This window comes from Oreochromis niloticus, linkage group LG14, assembly GCF_001858045.2.
Source record: "Oreochromis niloticus isolate F11D_XX linkage group LG14, O_niloticus_UMD_NMBU, whole genome shotgun sequence".
Classification (NCBI taxonomy): Eukaryota; Metazoa; Chordata; class Actinopteri; order Cichliformes; family Cichlidae; genus Oreochromis; species Oreochromis niloticus.
The window spans coordinates 27,290,078-27,310,734 of NC_031979.2; the positions used below are offsets into that span (position 1 = coordinate 27,290,078).

Genomic DNA, 20,657 nt, shown 5'->3' on the forward strand with positions numbered 1-20,657 from the left:
AGGTGCTGAAAACATTCCTCTGAGATTTTGGTCCATTGACTTGATAGCATCACACAGTTGTTGATTTGATTTGTTGGCCATGATGCGAATCTCTCATTCCACCACATCCCAAAAGTGTTCTATTGGATTTAGATCTGGTGACTGTGGAGGCCATTTGAGTACAGTGAACTCGCTGTCATGTTCAAGAAACCAATTTGAGATGATTTGAGCTTTGTGACCTGGCACATTATCCTGCTAGCAGCAGCCATCAAACAGTTGTTCTACAGGGATGGACATGGTCAGTAACAATACTCACGTAGGCTGTGGCATTGAACTGATGCACAGTTTGTACTAAGGGACACAATGTGCCACAAAAATATCTTCCGTACTATTACATTGCCACCACCAGTCTTAACTGTTGGCACAAGGCAGGATGGATCCATGCTTCATGTAGTTTACACCAAATTCTGACCCTACCATTCAAATATTAGAGCAGGAATTGACTCTACAGTCTTCCATTGTCCCAGATTTATTCGTTCCATGTTAATTGTAGCCTCCATTTCCTGTCTTAGTTGCTGTGGTAAACATGTTCTTCCAGGTTTTATGTGGGAATTTAGAGATGCTTTTCTGCATACCCTGATTGTTATTTAAGTTGCTGTTGCTTTCCTATCATCCTGGAGCAGCCACTAGCCAACAAGGCATTTTTACTGGATTTTTTATCTTTTTCCGACCATTCTCTCTAAACCCTAGAGACGGTTCAGCAGGAAAATCTCAGTGGGTCAGCAGTTTCTGAAATACTCATGCTAGTCTGCCTGGCATCAACAACCATGCCTCAAACAAAGTCACTTATATCACCTTTCTTCACTAAATGCAGTTTAGGGAAGGCGAGTTCAGCTATTTTATTGTCTCATTGCATATTTGGTTTAACAAGCAACTGAGCAGATGCACAGTACCTAATCAGGTGGCCGGTGAGTGTATGTGGAGTTTAGTGTACCCAGAGGCACAGATGGTATGCTTTTTAAAACATATAGTAATTCCAGAGCTACAAAATGATCCATAACATATTGGCCCTACAGGGAGCTGAACAGAAGTCCCTCTGCTTTTTCAGCAGTGAACATGAATGTGTTCATGACTCTCACACACATCATCACCGATGTCTGTGGAGCTGTTGGACTGTAAAAATGTAAAATGCTCTGAAATGCCATTCAGGGCTCCACTCTATGTCCCACAACACATCAGCAGAATTCTTCTTACTCCACAGTCCCTGCACCATTATTTCTGTTAGAGAAATATTCTTCCAATTTCTGTTTTGTCATTTCTAACTAGAGCAATTCACTGAATGCATTCCCAAAGCACCAAAGAACACGTCATAAAGAGAAGCAGGGAGAAAGAGGGGACGTACACAAAAAAAATAGAAAATTACGAAGAAAATCTCCACAACTTAACAGGAAATAATTCTTCTTGACTGAGAAGCATTTGCAGCACAAGTTTTTCACCATCACTATTTTTCAAACTCCCCTGGTGTCATTAGTCTCTGTGCGAAGAAGGGGGGGGGAGGCTCATTTTCTCTTCCCCTCCAAGTATAGGGCGCAGTGCATTATCTCTCTGCAGATTTACACTTTCAAACATGTTGGCTGTCGTTGGTGGAGGAGCAGCCTGGGGATAATAAAGTTTGGGTGGTGAAGGCAATGAAAGTAATGCCATTTGCTGCTCACTCACTCATTCGTCCAGTAACTGTGTGCGTGTGTGTGAGCTAAAAATCCCAAAATTAGTACACCACTTTAATATTGCTTCTTTCACCATGCCCAGTTTCAAACTGGAATTGCATTTGCAATATGATATGCAAGTAGCAGCACAATAGTAGTGCAAACTTTTTTGGGGGGGGGGTGTATTTAAACACAGAAAGAGATGTGAGAAACCACTTTTTTTTTATTGTATAGTGATGGAGGGCATGGGGGATCATTATTCCTTTCATTATCTCATTCATTTTTTCGGTTTTAGCCATTTAACCACGTTCCATGTGTACTTTCTACACCATACTCTTATTTCTTTCGAAGCTACATTAACATCTCATTGTCATGCAGCTATAAACAGAGAAACAGAGAGAGCTCTGAAACTTGTCATGGTGCTCAGGGAAGCACTGGCATCTGATATTTGAGATTCTGTAGCTGAAAAGCATTGCTCACAAGGCATTGCTCACAAGGTTTTTTTCTTTTTTTTCCTTGTGAAACCAAACCTGGAGGACAAACAATGAGCAAACATGGCTGCTGCTGGAAGCATCATGTAAATTTAGAAAGTTCACTCTTGAGTTGTGCAGCCTGGTCTCCTAGCAGCACAGAGGCATACCGAGAGCTTTCAAACCATTTGGACACTACGTAAACACATGACAATTTAATACCTGTGGGTTACTAAAAGGCAGAAAGTCAAAAAAAATTCAAGGTGTAGTCTGAATTAAATGGGCAAAATTCCTGACATGGTCCGTAAACAGTTGTAAAGGGGCATTCATGAATCGAGGGAGAAAATAAATCTTTAAAAACTCCACCTGCTTGTCATGCAGCCTGGTGTACGACTGCATTAAGAAGCCAACTTCTTAAAAACATCTTCACCTGAATAAACACATCACATTCAAAGACACACAGTCTGGCACTTAGGGCAGCTCTCAACAGAACACAAACATCTTGGGATGTCGGATGGAATAGTATGAGGATTTTGAACTCAAGAAGTTGAAAATAAAAGTGAAAATGTGTCTAATGAATATCACTTGAAAGCAGTTGCAAAGTGAATGTGAGGAGGTGAACGGAGAAAGAATTTTACCTCATTTCAACCCGTTCACGTTCATTTCTTCAGCTTCAAGTGGCTTTCTATTTCAGGAAAGTGACAATAGAGGTGTTCAGGTGATTCCATTAACAAGTCAAGCTGGGCAGATTGTGACAGAGTTTTTGTTGTGGTTTGGCACCAGATCACAAGCTGTGATTTGGTCTGGCACACTTACTGCATGTCTGCCAGTTCACTGTTAGCTAACAGTTGGCAGTTCGCTAACAATGAGGAAAAACAAGACTTTGTGTGAAAGTTTTTATTTCTCTGATTTTTTTTAATTCTACTTTGATATGCAAGTCATGAGCACTTGTACCACTGTTCGCATTAGTAGTAGTTATATATTTATAGCTAGTAGCTTTAATTCAGTTCAGATAAACAAAGATATTTTTTAATCTAGATTTTTTTGGATTCTTTGACATGTTTGGGGTTTATCCTTTATTTTAGCACACTCTATGGGTAATACTCTATGCCACAGGTGGCTCGTATTTAATTCAGACTAGTAATTTGTTTGTCAGGCCCCGATGAAGCCTTAGTCAATACATGTTTTTTGCCAAAATGTACAAAGAATAAACTAAAGGTATACTTTCACTTGAAGTCTCACGCTTTCGTGGTGTTCCATAGTCACTCATGCACCGCGGGACTTCAGTCTACTGAAGAGCAGCCTGTCAGATCAGTCATCAGAGCTGCCTCCATCTTTGTAAATATCTGAAGAAGACTGATTTTTCAAGCACTGTGCACCTTGTTTCTGGAATGAGTTGCTGCTTTTGGTGTGAAAAATGAGGTCATGCACGTCATTTCACCAATGAGGATTTAACAACATTATTACCTGACTGTGTACAGTTATGAGGTTGTTTGCATAAGCTGCCCAGATGCTATTTATATCTTATCAAATTGCAACTGCATAGTCTTGAGGAGACCATTTTTTTCAGTTTTTTAATTTAAAAAATAAGAAACATTTTACTATTGTGTGGTTATCTAATAAGACCATAATATTTAATGGCACTGGGTTGATTAGATTAGATTACATACAGTATATGGGTTAGATTAACCATGTAAAAATAAGGGCCTGAATAACTGTCAATTGCAGACACATCGGCTTCTGTTAAAGAAAATACTGTAAGCTGTGCTTTACTGTAGAGATTTCGAGACTGACACTCCAAACAAATAACCCAACTGTACAAAGCATCTCAGCACACTGAATTTAGTGGAATTTGTCACAGACTTCCTAGCAGAAGACATCCACCTGCAGTACTTAATAGAGTGATCTAATAACTTGGTTTCATACTTCTGAAAAAAGAAAAGGAAGATAATATGTCGGATTCATTAAATCCATTGCAATGGTCAGAGTAAGACTGAAGTATGACAGATTTCAACTAATGGGGAAATGGGATTAATGTGCTGTATATGAATTATTGCATGCTGAAACTGATAGCTATTAATATAATCTACATTCAGTTTCATCATAATGCCAACTGCTACTAACAGTGGAACACATCGAAAGAGAGTTTGCTGAAAGCAGATGCACATTTGGTAAAGTGCTTATTACTGCAAATGTGCGATGTGTAGCTTTAACTGTTGAGTGACTGAAATCGGTGAGTGAAATAGTGCAGCATAAAGAATGTAACTGTAATTTTAAGTATTTTATTTAATAAAAATGAAACTACAGTCTTTGTAGTTTGTACATTATGAAAAAGAAAACAAAATGCAAAAAAACCAACAGAAAACACAATGTAATATTCATGCAATCATAAGAGACGTGCAAGCTAAATCAGAAAGCCAAAAGGCGAATGAGACTCCCTTAGAAGCAGAGGTTTAGTGTTGCACAGACATCCAGTGGCTCTGTGATTAATACGGTACACAGTATATACCATATTTGCCTAAGAATAACTGACATTTTGCAGTCTTTGATTAAACCTGTGATATTTGCTGCACACAGATCCTGCCAGCAGCATACTATAGTACACTGGTAAAACTGCAGTCAATAATAGATCGCAACACTTTAAATTAAACATTGCTAATCATGTTAGTTTGCATTGCATTCACAATTCACTTTGCTTCATAGTATTCTTGGTTGTTTGATCATGATGCTGTATTTTTCCCTTTGAAAATACAGTCATGTTATTACACAGCAGTGTGCGATTGAAGTTATTATGTCTCATCTTAGAGTTAAAACCTACCTACAATATCATCAATATACAGGAGGAACTGGATGTACACATTTGCAGTTAACCCTGAAGACTGATCATTTATGCTAGTGTGAGAAGGGTATTTTCAATGAGTAGGAATAAAATGTGTTTTATTTCATTTTGTTTTTCTCTTATGGGAACCTAAAATTATCGCTTACGTGTTTTCTTGATTTTCTCGACAAGATTACCACATGGTGTATATTAATCAGCACCACGATCACTTTAGGCTACACAAACTCCCCACCTTTCTACCTTCAACCCACCTACTTACCCACCCACACATCCCTTTTTTAATGCAGCCAAATGTTTCTTTCTTTTACTCATCGCTATAAAGAATTGTGGGCAATTCCATAAGGATTGCAAAAAAAGAAAAATATTCAATACTGGCTTGTATCTTGTCATGTTTGCAACCCTGAGAGATTTTAATGGCAGAACTCTATCACTTTTATGTCCTTTTTTTGTTCACTATTTCTGCTATAAAAAATGTAACTCACAATCCTCACATGAAATTTACACAAAACAGTCAAATATTCTATGATTTTCTTAGTTTAATGAGCGTCATCACTTCATGGATGCCTCTAAAAAACAAAGAGGTTGATAGTTCATCAGCGCACATGGCAGAGTGAGTGTAGAGCATTCACATCCAAAATAAACTTTTATTGTTGGTGAAAAAATAACCACAGATCTCAAATAAAAGACTTGCACATTCTATTGATATTTATTGCACTGTGAAGCTATTCTATTGTGCAGATCTTTTGTCTGATTCTGACACTGAATTCTTTCCTTTTTTTGAAGCAGCAGATTGTTTCCTTGTAATAATGACATTGGGACAAAAAGCCCATGAATAAACCAAACAGACAACGTGTTATATTTGTCTCAAGTTGATGCGTTTTGATTTGGATGGTGGCACTCAGCCTCAAGCTCATTCATTATTGAAGGTATTTAAAACAGGTAACAAATATTGGACAGCTTGTTTTGAAAGAAAGAGGTAAGGGTCCTCAAAGAGCAAGGTGCTCGATTTTTGCCACACATTACTCAAACAGAAGTAAAAATGTAATTTGGGGAGTACTTTCAGATATGGATAAAGACACAATTGTTACTCTGCTGAGTCCTTACTGGAGCAGATAGGTATTTTGGATTCACTCAGAATAAACTGCAGTGTCAATATTTATGGTAATGAAGGAACACAGCGCTAGAGTGAAGCTAAACTGTGTGATTTTTATAGTGCTTGGGCAACAATAGAGGTCATGCCACAGAGGAACAAGCTACACAAACAATGTCCATTCATTGTTGTTTTCTGCTTTTTCAGGGAATTTATTTACAGTAAGAAGAACTGTGGAATATTGCAAGACTTACACTTTTAGTTGACTTACCCTCAGAAAGGACGTGACAAGATTGTTTTATTAAATTGTATTCATACTAAGACTGTTAAATTGCTATATTTAATCCAAGTGGTGAAACACTTTTGGCACATAATGATTTTAGCTGTTGGTCCCTCTTTTGCAAAGTGCATTTTAACTCTTTTAAAAGTGCCTTACATGCTTCACATTTGCTATTTTTTCAGCATTGTGAGTTAAACAGAAAAAAATCACTCTGGCAAACTTGGTCTATTTGAGTTTGGGCTTTTGCCATTACAGCTTCGCATGGCTGACTGGGGCCCAGTTTAACCTTTGAAACAGCCCTACCAACGATTCTGCTTCAGGGTAGAGCAAAATAGGTAGGTGAGAGGCAATGACATGGTGAGGAGCTAACATCTGTGGTGGTGAGGGCAGAGAGGTGTGAAGATAATAGCCCCAATGGGGAGATATGCAAGGCAGGGGTGCTTTATGAGGCTCGGTCAGTCTGCTGTGAAGGAGTCCTGCATTGCACACAAAAACCAAAAGAGTAATCTCTAACTTATTCCACAGAGGAGCCTTTGGATCACTATCTTACTTTCATTTCTTTCCTTTACTACTGTCTCTTATTTTTTTCCATCTCAAATTCAATTTGCTTTATGTCCATGGCTATAATTAAATGCAATTATTCTTGCAGACTATATCAATTACAAGTGCATTTCCGTTAAACAAACAGGATCGGTTCAATTTAGCTTAATATCCTCTTCTGTCCTTCTTATGCTTTTCTGTTTTAGATAGTATGCAGATGCTTCTATATACACAGTATGCAAGTAATCTGTAATTACTCGGAGAAAACCACACACACATACCGACACTCACAAAAGAATGCATTACAAAGAAACATGTTACTGTAGTTATGTTTTGTCTAGAACAGATGACTGTTGCAATATAACTTTGCAGTTGCTGATCAGTCACAGTTACAGTGACTTCCTGTATATGGAGGCAATACAGCTGATGTTGCCTTTGTTTTCTTAGACATGTGACTGAGGATCGGTTTTAACCACAACAGTTTTATGAAAACTGATCTTTGTGCTGTTTTTCATCAACATCCCAGTTAGCTTTCTGATAAAAGAGACAGGAAGGGATCTTGTGTAACCCTTCTGTAGTCTGTATGTGTATAGGTGGGCATACAATAAATATGAAGAGAGGAATATTTATAAGCATTTTCTATAACAACTCAACAATTATGTAGTAATAAGGTGGAAACACAAGATAGTAGTATAGAAATAGCAAGTTATTACCACTTAACTACCAAGTAACTTATTATTATGCTATTAAAAAATTATCATATAGTATATAATATGGGTAAGGTGGTCAGAAATTGTGGGTAATAATGTGGAAACAAACATGTTCCTATGAGGCAGAACAAATGAATAATAGTGCAGTATTGCTAACAATATTATAACTTGCTACCATTAAAACAGCTGTGCATTAGAATTTCTATATGTGGACTTGTGGTAGTAACCTCATATTACTAAGGTTAAATTGGTTGATGGCACTATAGCCATTTCTTCTAAAAAGCACCAGGCAAATACTGTTATCAGATTTTAGAAAAACTGAATACCACACACAGGATAAGGTGCTTTATAATTGTATTCCTCCTTTACAGCTCACTTAAAGGTGGCTTAATTCAACTTAGCACCCATAGGTTTCCCTTCCCTTCTTTCTCTGTCTTTACACTGTCTCATTGTCTTTCATTTTTTCTGCCTTTTTTCCTTTCTTTGAAACTCCACCCTCACAATTTCTTGTGTAAACAAACCCCTCACTGGTTTTCTCTCTCTCTCGCTCGCTCTTCGTCCTTGACTTTAGTTTTCCTTATCCATCTTCAAGGAGAGATGGAGGGAAAGTGGCTGGAGGGAATCATGTTTCATCATCCAACCATACGAACTGAGACAGGGCCTGACATCTTCTTTTGCAGCTGCTCGTCTGAATATCATTGTTGTTTATAACTTGCTGCAATATTCAGTGGAAGGCTCTCTGTTTGGTCACATGTCAAAAGAGTTCAAGGGACCAAGTCATTACATGCAACAAAAATTAGTCTCTGGCCATCACTGTAGTGGTGGGGGGGGGAGAATAAACCACTTATCTGTGGAACGTCTGCAGCAAAGCACTTGGCTTTATAAGGAGAGAGAGGATTGGGAGCACTCACTAGTGAGTGGTAGTTGCATGCAGACAAGCAGCTGAGAAGGAGGGGGAAGCACTCACAAAGCCGAGTGTGGTTTGCCTCCAGAGGGTTCAGGTTTACAATGGAGAGCAGGAAAGCAAAACAGAAACTTCAAATGGCAGAGTTGTGGCAAAAGCAGCAGCTCTCTTGACATGATGAAACACCAGCATGTTTTCTGAAAAGACGGGGCGATTTTTCATGATCCTCAGATTTCACTTCATAGGCAACTGGCAAAGCATATGGAGTCAAGAATGAATTATTGTGTTATATATTTTTTAGGATTTTTGCGATGGGACACTTTGAAGTGAATCTTTGGTTTGGTGTTGTGTGTTTTTTTTTTTCTTTTTTAACTGGCTTACTAAATCCCATAAGCTGCTATAGTATCTCTAACAGCCAGACCGGGCTTTCTTTAATCATAACTAGACAGTGGCTGTGTTTTATCCAGCAAAGCCTCCTGCTTTGTAGTTTTGGGAAAGAACAACAGAATCAATTAAACAGCAAGGGGGACATGGCATGAGCAAGGAGGGGAGTAAATAATTGCAGAGACAGGTCGTAAAGAGGAACAGTAATTAACTATCCATTTATAAAAATGCAAGAGATAACATTCATGAGCTGTCACTGTTTACTCAGGACTGGAGGGACTTTATAACTGTCTCTCAGGAGTGAAGCATCCATAAACAGGCACAGGTACTGTATGTGTGCATTTGTTAAATGGAGACACACAAGTGACTCAAGGGCAACTCTAATACGCTGCAAAGAATGGAGCGAATGAAATGATAAGTTATCATGCTCAGCTGGAGCTAGACTATATGAAACCAAAGATGAACTGAATGAAGACAGAACAGTTTGAATAAAAAAGTGGAAAGACCAAGATAGAATCCAATCAGGAGAAAAACGGGTCTAAATGTGATTAGATGAAAACTGAACCCACCAAAGTCTTTTTCCCCTCTCATGAATCAAAAGTTACAGTAAATGCTGAGTGCGTTTGTTGGGAAAAAGTGTTGGGGGCCTTCAAGGTGATAAGGCCTGTAGAGGCCCAGTACATTAATGAATTGACATTACCCAAGGATCAATGGTGAAGCTCTCAGGATTTGAAAAACTACACTTAATGAAAAGGGATTACTCTCTTAAGATCAAGGTCCTCCACTTCACGTCTTCCCCTCGCTCCTCTTCTTTGGCTCTTTTGTATTCTGTTCCAAGCTCCCCCGCCCTTTCAGAACAATAAACACAAACACAAGCTCTCATTTGCATTATGACAGGTTTCCCCAATCAATTGGTTTTAATGAAGAATTTGGCTAGAAACGTACCATTACTGCATTTCATCTTTGTTGCACTGCATAGCTGTATGTGCACACTTTGTTAATTAGAGTTCAATTGAGTCTATATTGGAAGTAGATCTTATTTTATGATTTACCTTGGTTTTTGCTCTCTAGGATATGAAATGCGCTGAAAGTTTGTACTTTCTCATTTTTCAGAGACAGTGTGTGCAGTCACCTTAATCACAGTGATGATCGATTCTAATAGCAGCTCAGAGCTAAGGAAAACAAATCACGCTAAAATATATGGAAATTAGCTCCAAAAATGATTCTGAAGAATCTTTAGTGATTTATAACATAGGTTCCCAACACGCATACAGTAGTTTCAGGACTTATTTTTTGCTATTGTATCACCTACAAAGCACATTAAACATTTGGGGGATTTTAGTGCATATTAATAGCAAGGTGAATTATTACAGTGCAGACGTTCTTTTTGTGCAAGTTTTTGTGAATGTTTTGGTATATACATTCATAGCCATTATTTTAGTAGTCGGCTGAACCCTTTTTGCCATCAGAACTTCCTTAATCCTTCATGGCGTAGACCCAACAAGATGCTGGAAACATTAACCTGAGATTGATGTGAATTGCCACTTTTATCACATCCTAAAGCTGCTCTTTTTAATTGGAATCTGGTGACTCTAAAAGCCATTTGAGTACAGAGAACTCATGTTCAAGAAACCAGTTAGGTTGTTTGGAGCTTTCTGACATGGTACCATATCCTGCTGGCAGCAGCCCATCAGAAGATGGGTACACTAAAGAAATAGACATGGTCAGCAACAATACTCGGATAAACTGTGGCGTTTAAATGACGCTCAGTTGGTACTAAGGGGCCCAAAGTGTGCCACAAAAATATTGGCCACACCATTACACCAACAGCAGGCTGAATTATCGATACAAAGCAGGATGGACCAAGCTTTCATGTTGTTTATTTCCGAATTTCTACGATCCACATGCCGCAGCAGAAGGTGAGATTCATCAGACCAGGCAATGTTTTTCTAATGCTCCGTTGTCTAATTTTGTTGAGCCCATATCAGTTGTAGCCTCAGTTTCCTGTTCTCTTAGCAGACAGGAGCTGCACCCAGTGTGCTGTAGCACATCTGCTTTAACGTTCAGTGTTTTGGGCATCAGCTTCTTATCAGCTTTCTGGTCATCATGAAGACATTTTCACCCAGAGAACTGCGGCTCACTGGACATTATGTTTTTTTCTTTGGTAAACCCTAGAGAAGCCTGTGTGGGACAATCTCAATACATCAGCACGGTCTGAAAAACTCAGACAAGCCTCTTTGGCACCAACAACCATGTCAAATTAACTAAAATCCTCTTGCTATCCCATTCTGGTACTTGAATTAAAACAGGGCACCTTGACCATGTCTACATGCTTAAACGCATTAAGCTGCAGCAATGGGATGGGCTGATGCACGTTAATAAACAGTTGAGTAGGAGTACTTAATGAAGTGGCTAGTGAGTGTATTTATCTTATTGGTGGAAGGAACAAGCTATGGATTACCTTGTAACAGTTTCTTTCTTTTTTTTGTCCTTTTCTACATTTGCTTTTTTAATTAGATGGTGACTTTCACAGCATCCTGTTTTTGGTATTTTAATGGTCACACCCACAAATATGTGAAATGTTGAGGAAAACCAAGGGTTTAAACAGCTTTTTGGGACTTTCCTTCTGCTGCTACAAGGCACTGGCTTTCTCTACTGAATTTTGGGTGTTTACAATCGTATTCGCTAACTTCTGAAACAGGCTGCTTTTCTAAACTCGCTCGCACTGAGCGTTTGGCACTCTAAATGCAGAATTTGAATGGAGTTTTCATTTGCTTACTTGCTCATTTGTTCATTTGTGTTAATTTGTAAAACTAACACAGTTGACCTGTATCAATTTATGTACTTCATGAGAGTGAGCACCTGCACATTTCATTTGTACACTGTGTGTACACAGCACTTAATATAGTGTGCGGTACAAATGTCTGCTCACACTCATGCTTGTATTGCATACCACATCCGCCTCTAGATTGTCTTTCAGCTCTGACTTCCACCGTGTTTGTCCTCGCATCTTTTGAACATATGAACCACATTGAATTGTTGTTCCCTGTGTAGGCTTTTTTACTTTACTTCTATCTAAAGCTGTTAGTTAAGACTCTTGAAACTCTGTGTGTGTGCATGTGCGCATGTATGCCTCTATGTACATGGAGCACCAAACTCTCACCTGCTATGAATAATTGATCTGTTGAATCTAGGGCACATGAGGTTTGTATGCAAGAAGGCAGCTGCTGCAGCAGGAAGGTACCTTACAGTTTGTTTTAAAAGAAACATGTTAGGGCTACCAGGATGTCGAGATTAGTGAACTAGAAAATGGCACCGTTGTCTGTAGACATGGATCTATACTGACCTGATGGCTCCAAAGCAGAGCTATGCAACTCTAAATCATTATTCAGAAAAAAAGCTTTTAGTAGCTGGAATGGGCTATGCAAAAATATAAAAGGAGAGCTATTGTCATCTCTACATGTGTCAGCATGGTGCAATCAATCACAACAATTGATGTAAAAAAAATCTGAAGGAAATTTTCAGGACTTGATTGTAGAACAAAGGTTCTTGACAATTGGGAAAAAATGTCACAGTGTACTCTATATTTGTTTATAAATAGCAACACAATGACAATTTGATAGGTAAAAACAATCTGAACATTTATCCGGTAAACACTAAATTATTCCAGTTAGTGTGACATTGTTAAGCATGCAGTAAACTCACGTTACCTTTGCTAAGATTATAGTCTTTCAGCTGACAGGTATGTGGAATGAAGGGGAGTTTGATGTAAAACTCCAATCAGATTGAGGCAAATTGTAGGGTACATCGCCGTGCTATTAGACTGATTGGAATGTTATAAATAATAGATTTTTATATTTTGTGTTGCTGTTTGAATTTGAAAATGAGAAAGAAATCACTTTTACTTTTGGCCCACACTGGTCATTCCGCTCTGCTTTTCTAAGCACTGTGTTAATTTATTAACTCCACGGGGAAATTTCAATACTTTGCATTCCCCTTCTAGAGAAACATCAAAGCACAGGGTCAGTTAAAGAGCATCAGCCCTGGAGCTGGTAATGATTCAATGCCTTGTTCGGTTTCTTCATTGGGGAGATGCTTGCTGACACAAGGCTTGTAAGCAAGTCCTCCGGTACATAGAGTAACTGCAAGTCCTGTAGACATGTTTTCCCATGTGCACTGGCACTCTTTAAAAACAACCTCCCACTTCTCCAATTACTTCTTTCTTAAATTAGATGGAGTCAGCAGATTAACTTATTGTTCGAGACTCTTTTGTCATTTGCTCCTTCTCCATCTGCCGGCTCACTGTCACACAGTATCACTACAGCTGAGTTGTCACTCTGACAAAGACATGCAATGATTGGCTATGCTGCACTCTGTCACTGACATACATGCGCATGATTGAACAAGACACAGCAACTGGACCAGCCAGGCTGACTGACATCCATCCAGTCAGCTGTTAGAAGCTATAAAGTCAGCAAGAAAGTCTGCAAAGAATTATTAAGTGTGCGGCACAGGAAACTGGAAGGAGTGCGGAGACCCTGTGTATGCTAAGCTTTAATTGCTTGGTGCATTTATTTTTAAAAAGCCAACTATTTTCTCAATTTGTTTAATCAAAGAGAAATCATAATTTCAATTAATTTAGATCCACTCTTCCAACTCAAAATATACTCACGATAATTAAAGAAAATTTGCAATAATGATATTTATGACAATGTTTTATCAGTGATTGCAGCTTGCAGCCTGCAGCATTGATTAGTGCAAACAAAATGAAGGGCGCTTTCCATCCTTCTTTTCCAATGAGCTGCTGTCATTGATGACAGACTACCCTTTTCAAAATGTGAATCTACTGCCACAATTTGCCAGCAGCAGCATTATAGTGCAATTGTCGTGATACAGCATTTATACAGTGACACAGCACAAGAGCAGTCAAATAACAAAAGTATCCAAGGTTGTGTTTTCAGTGGAAATTTTAAGTTAACACATAACTGCTTAACAGTTTAGTCTAATGAGGACAAAAGTAGCTTATAATAGTTGCACAATCTTGTGACATAATAAAACTAAGAAAAGAGACATGTTGTGTTTTGGGTCAAAGTTTTTAACCAGCTGCTCAAAGTGCCCGTTTATTATCATGTAACTACTTCAGTAATTTACATCAACCTGCTTATTTCTCCAGCAAAGTTAGTAATTTATTTACTTTTGGGTTGCACATCACCAGCTGTTAGTATCTCCTTAAATACCTTCATAGCCTGGTTGTTCTCAGCGCTGTGTTTTTATTCTCAAACGGTGAAGCAAGTTTGTTGTTTTCACCTTTAGCAGGAATAGTTTTCTTGCATATGTTGCAAAGTATTATGTTTTCTTTTGAGTAGCTCCATTTTTAGGTACTAAATCTGTATCGGAGACTGACATGTGGTTCTCGATCTCAGACATTCCTGGGCTTGTGTAGTTCCCTCTGGAACATAAGTACATAACGTCACTGTATCACTGCTAATGCTTTGGTTATCTTTGTTTGCTAGCCTTTAGGAAAAACGGTAGGTGTGATCAAAAAGTTTTGAGAGGAGATCGACAAGAATAAAAAAATAACCTTCAATGATTTCAGTTCGGCTGTTCTCACATTCAAGGCCCTCTTCTTGGGCATGTCCAGACAACATCCAGCGCAACTGCTTTTCCAGATTGCTCCCACTGAGGCAAAATCAGAAATAGCACCCAGTCTGGAAGTTTATGAGAATGTCACTTTTAAATTGAGAAACACACAAACAAAAAAAATGTGAGATTGCTCAAATTTAAATCCAGTAATGCTGTTGATTGTTAAGAATCTCTTCCCCACTGGCATTTATCTAGTATTACTTTATAATGTTCTTTTAATCATCCATTATATTTTGCTAAATTTGTCAGAGCTTTGTAAGACTATTTTAGCTGATAAAATAACATAAGCTAAGAAGTACTACTTTAAGTAAACAAAAATATTTGATTCAGTTCACTGCAATTTTATTTATATATCACCAAATCACAACAACAGTTGTCTCAAGGTGCCGTTATATTATTCATTCTGTTATTACTACAACAAATTCCAATTGGCTTATTTACACATATTATCTCTGTGTGTTATTAAGAAAAGTTTTGTTGTCTTATTAACAGTAAAAGCAATGGTGCAATGTTTTTTGGTTATACTGGCTAACAAGACATGGTAAAGAAAGCTTCAAATTAATTAAAATGGTCTTCTTCTCTGGGATCTCATATGTACAGCTGTACTTTCATTCAGAAATAAAATTTCAGTATCTTGTGAAATAAGACTGAAGAGGTATAAATATCCATTCATATCCATTTATATTGCGAACCACACTGTAAAGATTTCTCTACATTTGTAGAGTTAGAGCCTGTAAACACCTCTGAGAGCCAATATAAAGGATAATTATTAGCCACTCCACCAATGGGAATTGTGTTATAAATGCTTTCTATCACTTTAATAGAACTACAGTTTGTGAACTACATATGGATATGCTTTGGATGATTTATATAGGTTTGGCAGAACCATTAATTTAGTTTGGGCAGTGCAGTGCAATATCGCCACGGGGAGTGCAATATATTTGAATCATTTTGCTTTGTGCTGTCGTGATAAATGAAAGTAGTTGGTGGCTGATAGTGTTGCTGTCAACAGTCGTGATTTTTGGCTAGTGTGCCTGTGTAAGAATACGCATGGATGGTGTGTACGTGCTGTATGCATGCATAAGGGTATGTATGCATTTGCAGCTGTGCACACATGCATGATGTATGGCATCAGTGAATTTTTAAGAGAATAATCTGAAGGTATGAAGTGTAAAAGAGCAGCAGGTACAGATGCTGTTTAGAGTCCAAGCGGAATTAACTCGTAAGTCAGTTAATTAACATGTTGGTATTAAACATCTGCGGATAGCTCAGCCGTCAGCCTTGCTCCTCTTTGCCTGGCTTCTTCAGCATCTCCAAATTCCGTCTTTGAAATACATGAACTTTATATACTCGAACACTCCACAAATCTTTTCCATTAGTCTATACATGCGCTGTAAGATGTCGCTTGTTTAGAGGAGTTATTTTTAGGACCTCTGAACTGAGAAACACTGTTGTCACTCGCACAATGTCTGCCTACTTTATGTTTAACTTCCCTCTGGTTTGTCTGCTCCTTTTTTATGTGCTGGTGTGCTGTGTAGCATCTAACCAACATTCTCAGTTGCAACTGTCTGCAGCAGGGAGTGAGAGAGGCTTCTGTCATTGTTTTATAGATCTATCAAGGGCCACACAACTGACCTGCCAGTGCTGTTAACAATACCAAACAGCCATAATATAGCACTTGGCAAGTTATAAATATCAGTCAAGTGGGAAATACAATGGTCTGTATAACCCTGACATAACTTGGCAGCTTGTGCCAGCCTGCTATGTGACTGGGCTTCAGTTCTCACCTGCTCTCTATACTTTTACTGTTCTTCTCTCTTGGCAGGGATGTAATCAGAAACATGAAGCCATTCTGTCCCTTGAAAAGAAGCCAAGCAGACAGAAGAGTGATCAAATTATAATTAATGTGCAGGAAGTGGTCACACTGTGGAAGACTGTTGACAGCTTACAGCTTCACAGCACACACTGTGCTGATATGCACGGAACAAATCACAGGAATAAAACATGGAAAAGAACAACCAAATGTAAATCATCAGCAAGAGCCCTGCTGCTCTGAAAAACAACTTGTGGAATTTAACTTAGTCCTCTGAATATTTTATAAAGATCCCGACTCTCCTAAAGTCTCATTATATGAAGTGATGAGGTGAATTAAGGTAAAAACTAATTGATTTCCTGCATAAAATCTTATGCAGTTAATATTCTCCTCACACACAGACAGGAAAAGATCCCTCAGTTTGTTGATACCTCTCCACCGGGAGAATATCATGGCGATAGTCTGTATTCGAGCAAAAAAAAAAAAAAAAATTGTATTCTGCTACATTTCTAAAAGTTCTGCAGCATTGTCACTGTTCTCACCCATTTTTATTTCATTCACCAGAAGAATAGTCATGCAACCTTATGAGGCAATATTGCCTGCAGTGGGGTCGGGAAATGGCAAATGAGACAAAATCTATAACATTTTGCAGTCAACTGTAAAATAGAGAAAAAAAACAAATATTCCCCGGCAAGTGTTGTCGGTTACAGCTGTTGGCAGGGGTGTTCATGTGTGAGTTTGCTGTTCAGTCAGAGAATAATGGCAGTAATCAGTGCTTTTAACAAGTCAACAGAGAAATACTTTAAAAATGCTAATGAGAAAGAGCTTGAGTGAAAGTATAATTTTTGTGCCATTATGGCTGTTTCTTTTTCCTTGAACAGTAAATACTTGCATGTGTGCTTTTGTTCCAACTTTGCTAATTAAAATAAATATGCAATCACTGACCCACACTGAAAATGTCAGGAGTTGACGTTCTGCTTGCAATGAAAGGCTTATATAAGTTAACACGAACAGAAACGATTGAATGCAAAAAAACACAATTTAAAGAGGTTAAGTTTCACTGAGGCCTTGCGTCTTAAGAGTCTTGTTAAAATTGTTTAATGCTTGCAAGTCAAACCATCTAGGAAAAACACACAAATATATAAGAAGATGTGATCATTTATTCAACAGTCCAGTGCACTGACTTATAATTATTGACCACTGTATGCATGACCATGATTGCAAACATGTTTTGAGTGCAAAGTGAGCTGAGACATTATTTAGAACCAGCCAATAGTAGAGGCAAAAACACCAGAGAGCTTATCAGGGTCTTTGGAGAGACACAGGAAATTGAGTTTGTCCAGTCTAATGATGGGCAGAGTCTCACGGCTTTACAGACGTACCATTTCTCTCCTATTAGCAAAGATGTGTTATTCATGAGGGCAAAGCTAGTGTGAACTACGTTTCATTGATATTCTACACAGTCACTTCTCATTGTCTGGCAAGGGACCCGTGCCATTCTGTTTTATTCATTTATTTATCTTTTTCTATTTCTAACCCTCAAAGAAAGATGGAACCTGGTGATGACGACGGTCAAGGGGTCAAAAGTGATTGTCTCTGTAAAGAGCTATCCATACCTTCTCTCATCAGTGGGAAACTTTATGGGAAGACTGGAAGGTGAAAGACCTGTGATGCAAAGTGAAGTGTTAATAGATGGGCCAGACTCTTACCAGAAATAGCTGTGCTTTTTCCTTTTCCAAAAACACATTATCTCTTTCAGAGCTTCGCCTTTATTCTGCCAAATTCCAATAGGCACTATTGGCATATATATGCACTGTCATGCCCAAAAGCTATTTATATAATACAATCTGAGCTGAAAGGCTTATTGTGTGAGCACACAATGCAGTTATGATAAACTCTAATTTTTTTACATTTAACGTCAGCATTCCCACATAATGCTTATTTGTTCTTCTGCGCTGAAAACCAGTCTCCCTATTGAAAAGCTCTGTAAGCAAGAGTAATTCAGCCTTTTATGCTTGTCATGCTGACATGATCTGCCATGTCGCTGAACCGGCTACACGTGTTATGTGATGTGGCATTGTGTGAATCAGTCCCTGTGTGCAATTATATTTCCATCTGTATTTCACGTAGCATTTAGTGGCGCAAGTACAATGCATGTAGAGATCACTGAGCTGGCAGGTATTAAAGTCTCCAGTGGAAATAGTGGAGATGCACGTTACGGCGGCTGCAAAACAGAGCACAAATGCCTTGAGCGTGGCTGGAAACACTGAAAAAGGTGTTTGGAGCTCCCCAGAGCCTAAATATGCATGGAGAACAGATTATGTCAGATTGTTTCACCATCAAAAGGGCATCCACATTAAATTACATGAACATACTGTATAAAGCCTCATCTGGGCTGACGTTAAAACATTTTATTCATAGGGGAGGAATAAACATTGCACCTTTTTCTGCAAAGTGGTAAAGAAATAAAGAAACATCCATTTTAGGGGAACAAATTTAGCAGGGTAAAGAATCTATTACTTTGTCCTGACAAGCTGAGGAGAGTGAGAGGCGAGGAGGCGCATCCTTATGTGTCCAACATGATTAGCAGATTACTGATTCAAATAGTCTCCCTATCAAGGCAGCATCTACATTCTCATCCCCTCGCTTTCCCCGTGTATCAGACTTATCACGGTCTTTGGCCTGCTCAGATAATTCAGCTGAAGACATGCATGAAGTAAGGTGTTAATGGAAATAGTTTAAGGCCTCAGAAAATAGTTATTTGAGTGATAAGATCAGTTTTATGAAAAATAGAATCCCTTGGATGAATTCCTGCAGCGAGCCTAGTGAAATAAGTATCTAATCTGAGAACGAATATAAAAGCATTAGAAGGATGACATTTGTTTTATTGTGTGCGTTCTTCCTCAAAATGTGTCTTCTGTAAAGGTCAATATACTAATAAAATGTGACACCCATACCAAATGAAATGATTAGAAAGCCGCATCTGAAGTTTGCGGTTGTTCCTGCGTAATGCAAATTTTCCTGAAAGCTTGGCTGGAGAATTTACTGTGTCTTGTCTTATTTGTCTGATAAATAAAGCAAACCTTTATGTTCCCAATGGTAATGCAAAACATTTTCACCTATTTACTCAGTCAGCGGGTGCCACGCTTGATACATGGCCACAGAAATGGAAAGTAGAGAGAAAAAATTGAGGTATAAAAAAGCACCTGCAGAGTGACAAATTAGTGGAACAGTTCTCTTGTTTGTTATTGATTGTGTTAAAAAGCCCTGGTAGCCCTGATGCAGGTCATGACAGTAACATCACAAGTCTAAATAAAGATAAGGTTTGTTGAAGTTCTCTCACGGCATGTCTCGGTCTCTAAAATTATATTCACCTGTATACCAGCACACAGAAACACGCTCTTACACTCAACCTTTTGACTGTGTTCAACTGTGAAGAATCACCTCATTTAGTGAGCACATTTCTGGTTCAGGAGGATGCATGCATTTCCATTGTTGCCCAGTGGCAGGGCTTAACAAATAGGATTAGATCCGTGCCCGAGAGAGCACACTTGTGTTCAGGTGACACACCGCTCCATGCTTCGGCTCTGCAACTAGACACAGAGAATTACTGTTAAAGGTCAGTGGAGTCAGACGCGGAATGTCACAGCTTAGCCACAGTTTGGCAAGAAAATACATTCAGATAAATAGCCCCGTCTCTTGGTGGAGAGTAATTCTGCCCCTGAATTTCCAGCATAAAAGACCCAGGATTATAGGGTGAGTTAAAAGGCAACAGAGGCATATCGATTAGAGGCAGTGAATCACAGCTCCACTATGCTGTGAATAATAAACTAGGTAGAAGACAGCCAGGGGTTTTCAGATGGAACCTTCATGACAGGCTGTGAGTTGTGCTCATTTTAGATGAGACCGTGGATAAGTCACATCTCCCATCTCAAGGATTGCAGGAATCATGTCACTGATCAGAAAGCGCTTCAGAGTAGCTTACTACAAGTTTAAATAAGCATTCCACACCCCATTTAACAACACAAACTGACTGATCACAGCCTGCGCTCCCTGCAAAGAAGTGCCAGTGGACTCAGCAAGGGGAGTGGACTCTTGATAGCATATCTCCCAAAGGTGGGAGAGAATTGGAAAGCGTCATTTCTGAAATAGCTGCATATGTGTCGAATCAGAGAAGTGTTGCACCAGAGATTCAGTCAGCTTCACTGAGGCATCTTGTGACTCAGTGGAGCAGGTGTTATTGTTTGCCGTCTTTAATAGACTCCTCATTGCGGGTCTAAACAAACTTATCTGATTTGG

At 38.7% G+C, this 20,657-nt stretch overlaps 1 protein-coding gene across 1 annotated transcript in view; it reads left to right on the forward strand.

Moving 5' to 3' along the window:
- rtn4rl1b (reticulon 4 receptor-like 1b) overlaps positions 1–20,657 on the forward strand; it is a 142,672-nt gene that overhangs the window by 117,845 nt on the left and 4,170 nt on the right. The gene's annotated exons all lie outside the window — the stretch shown is intronic.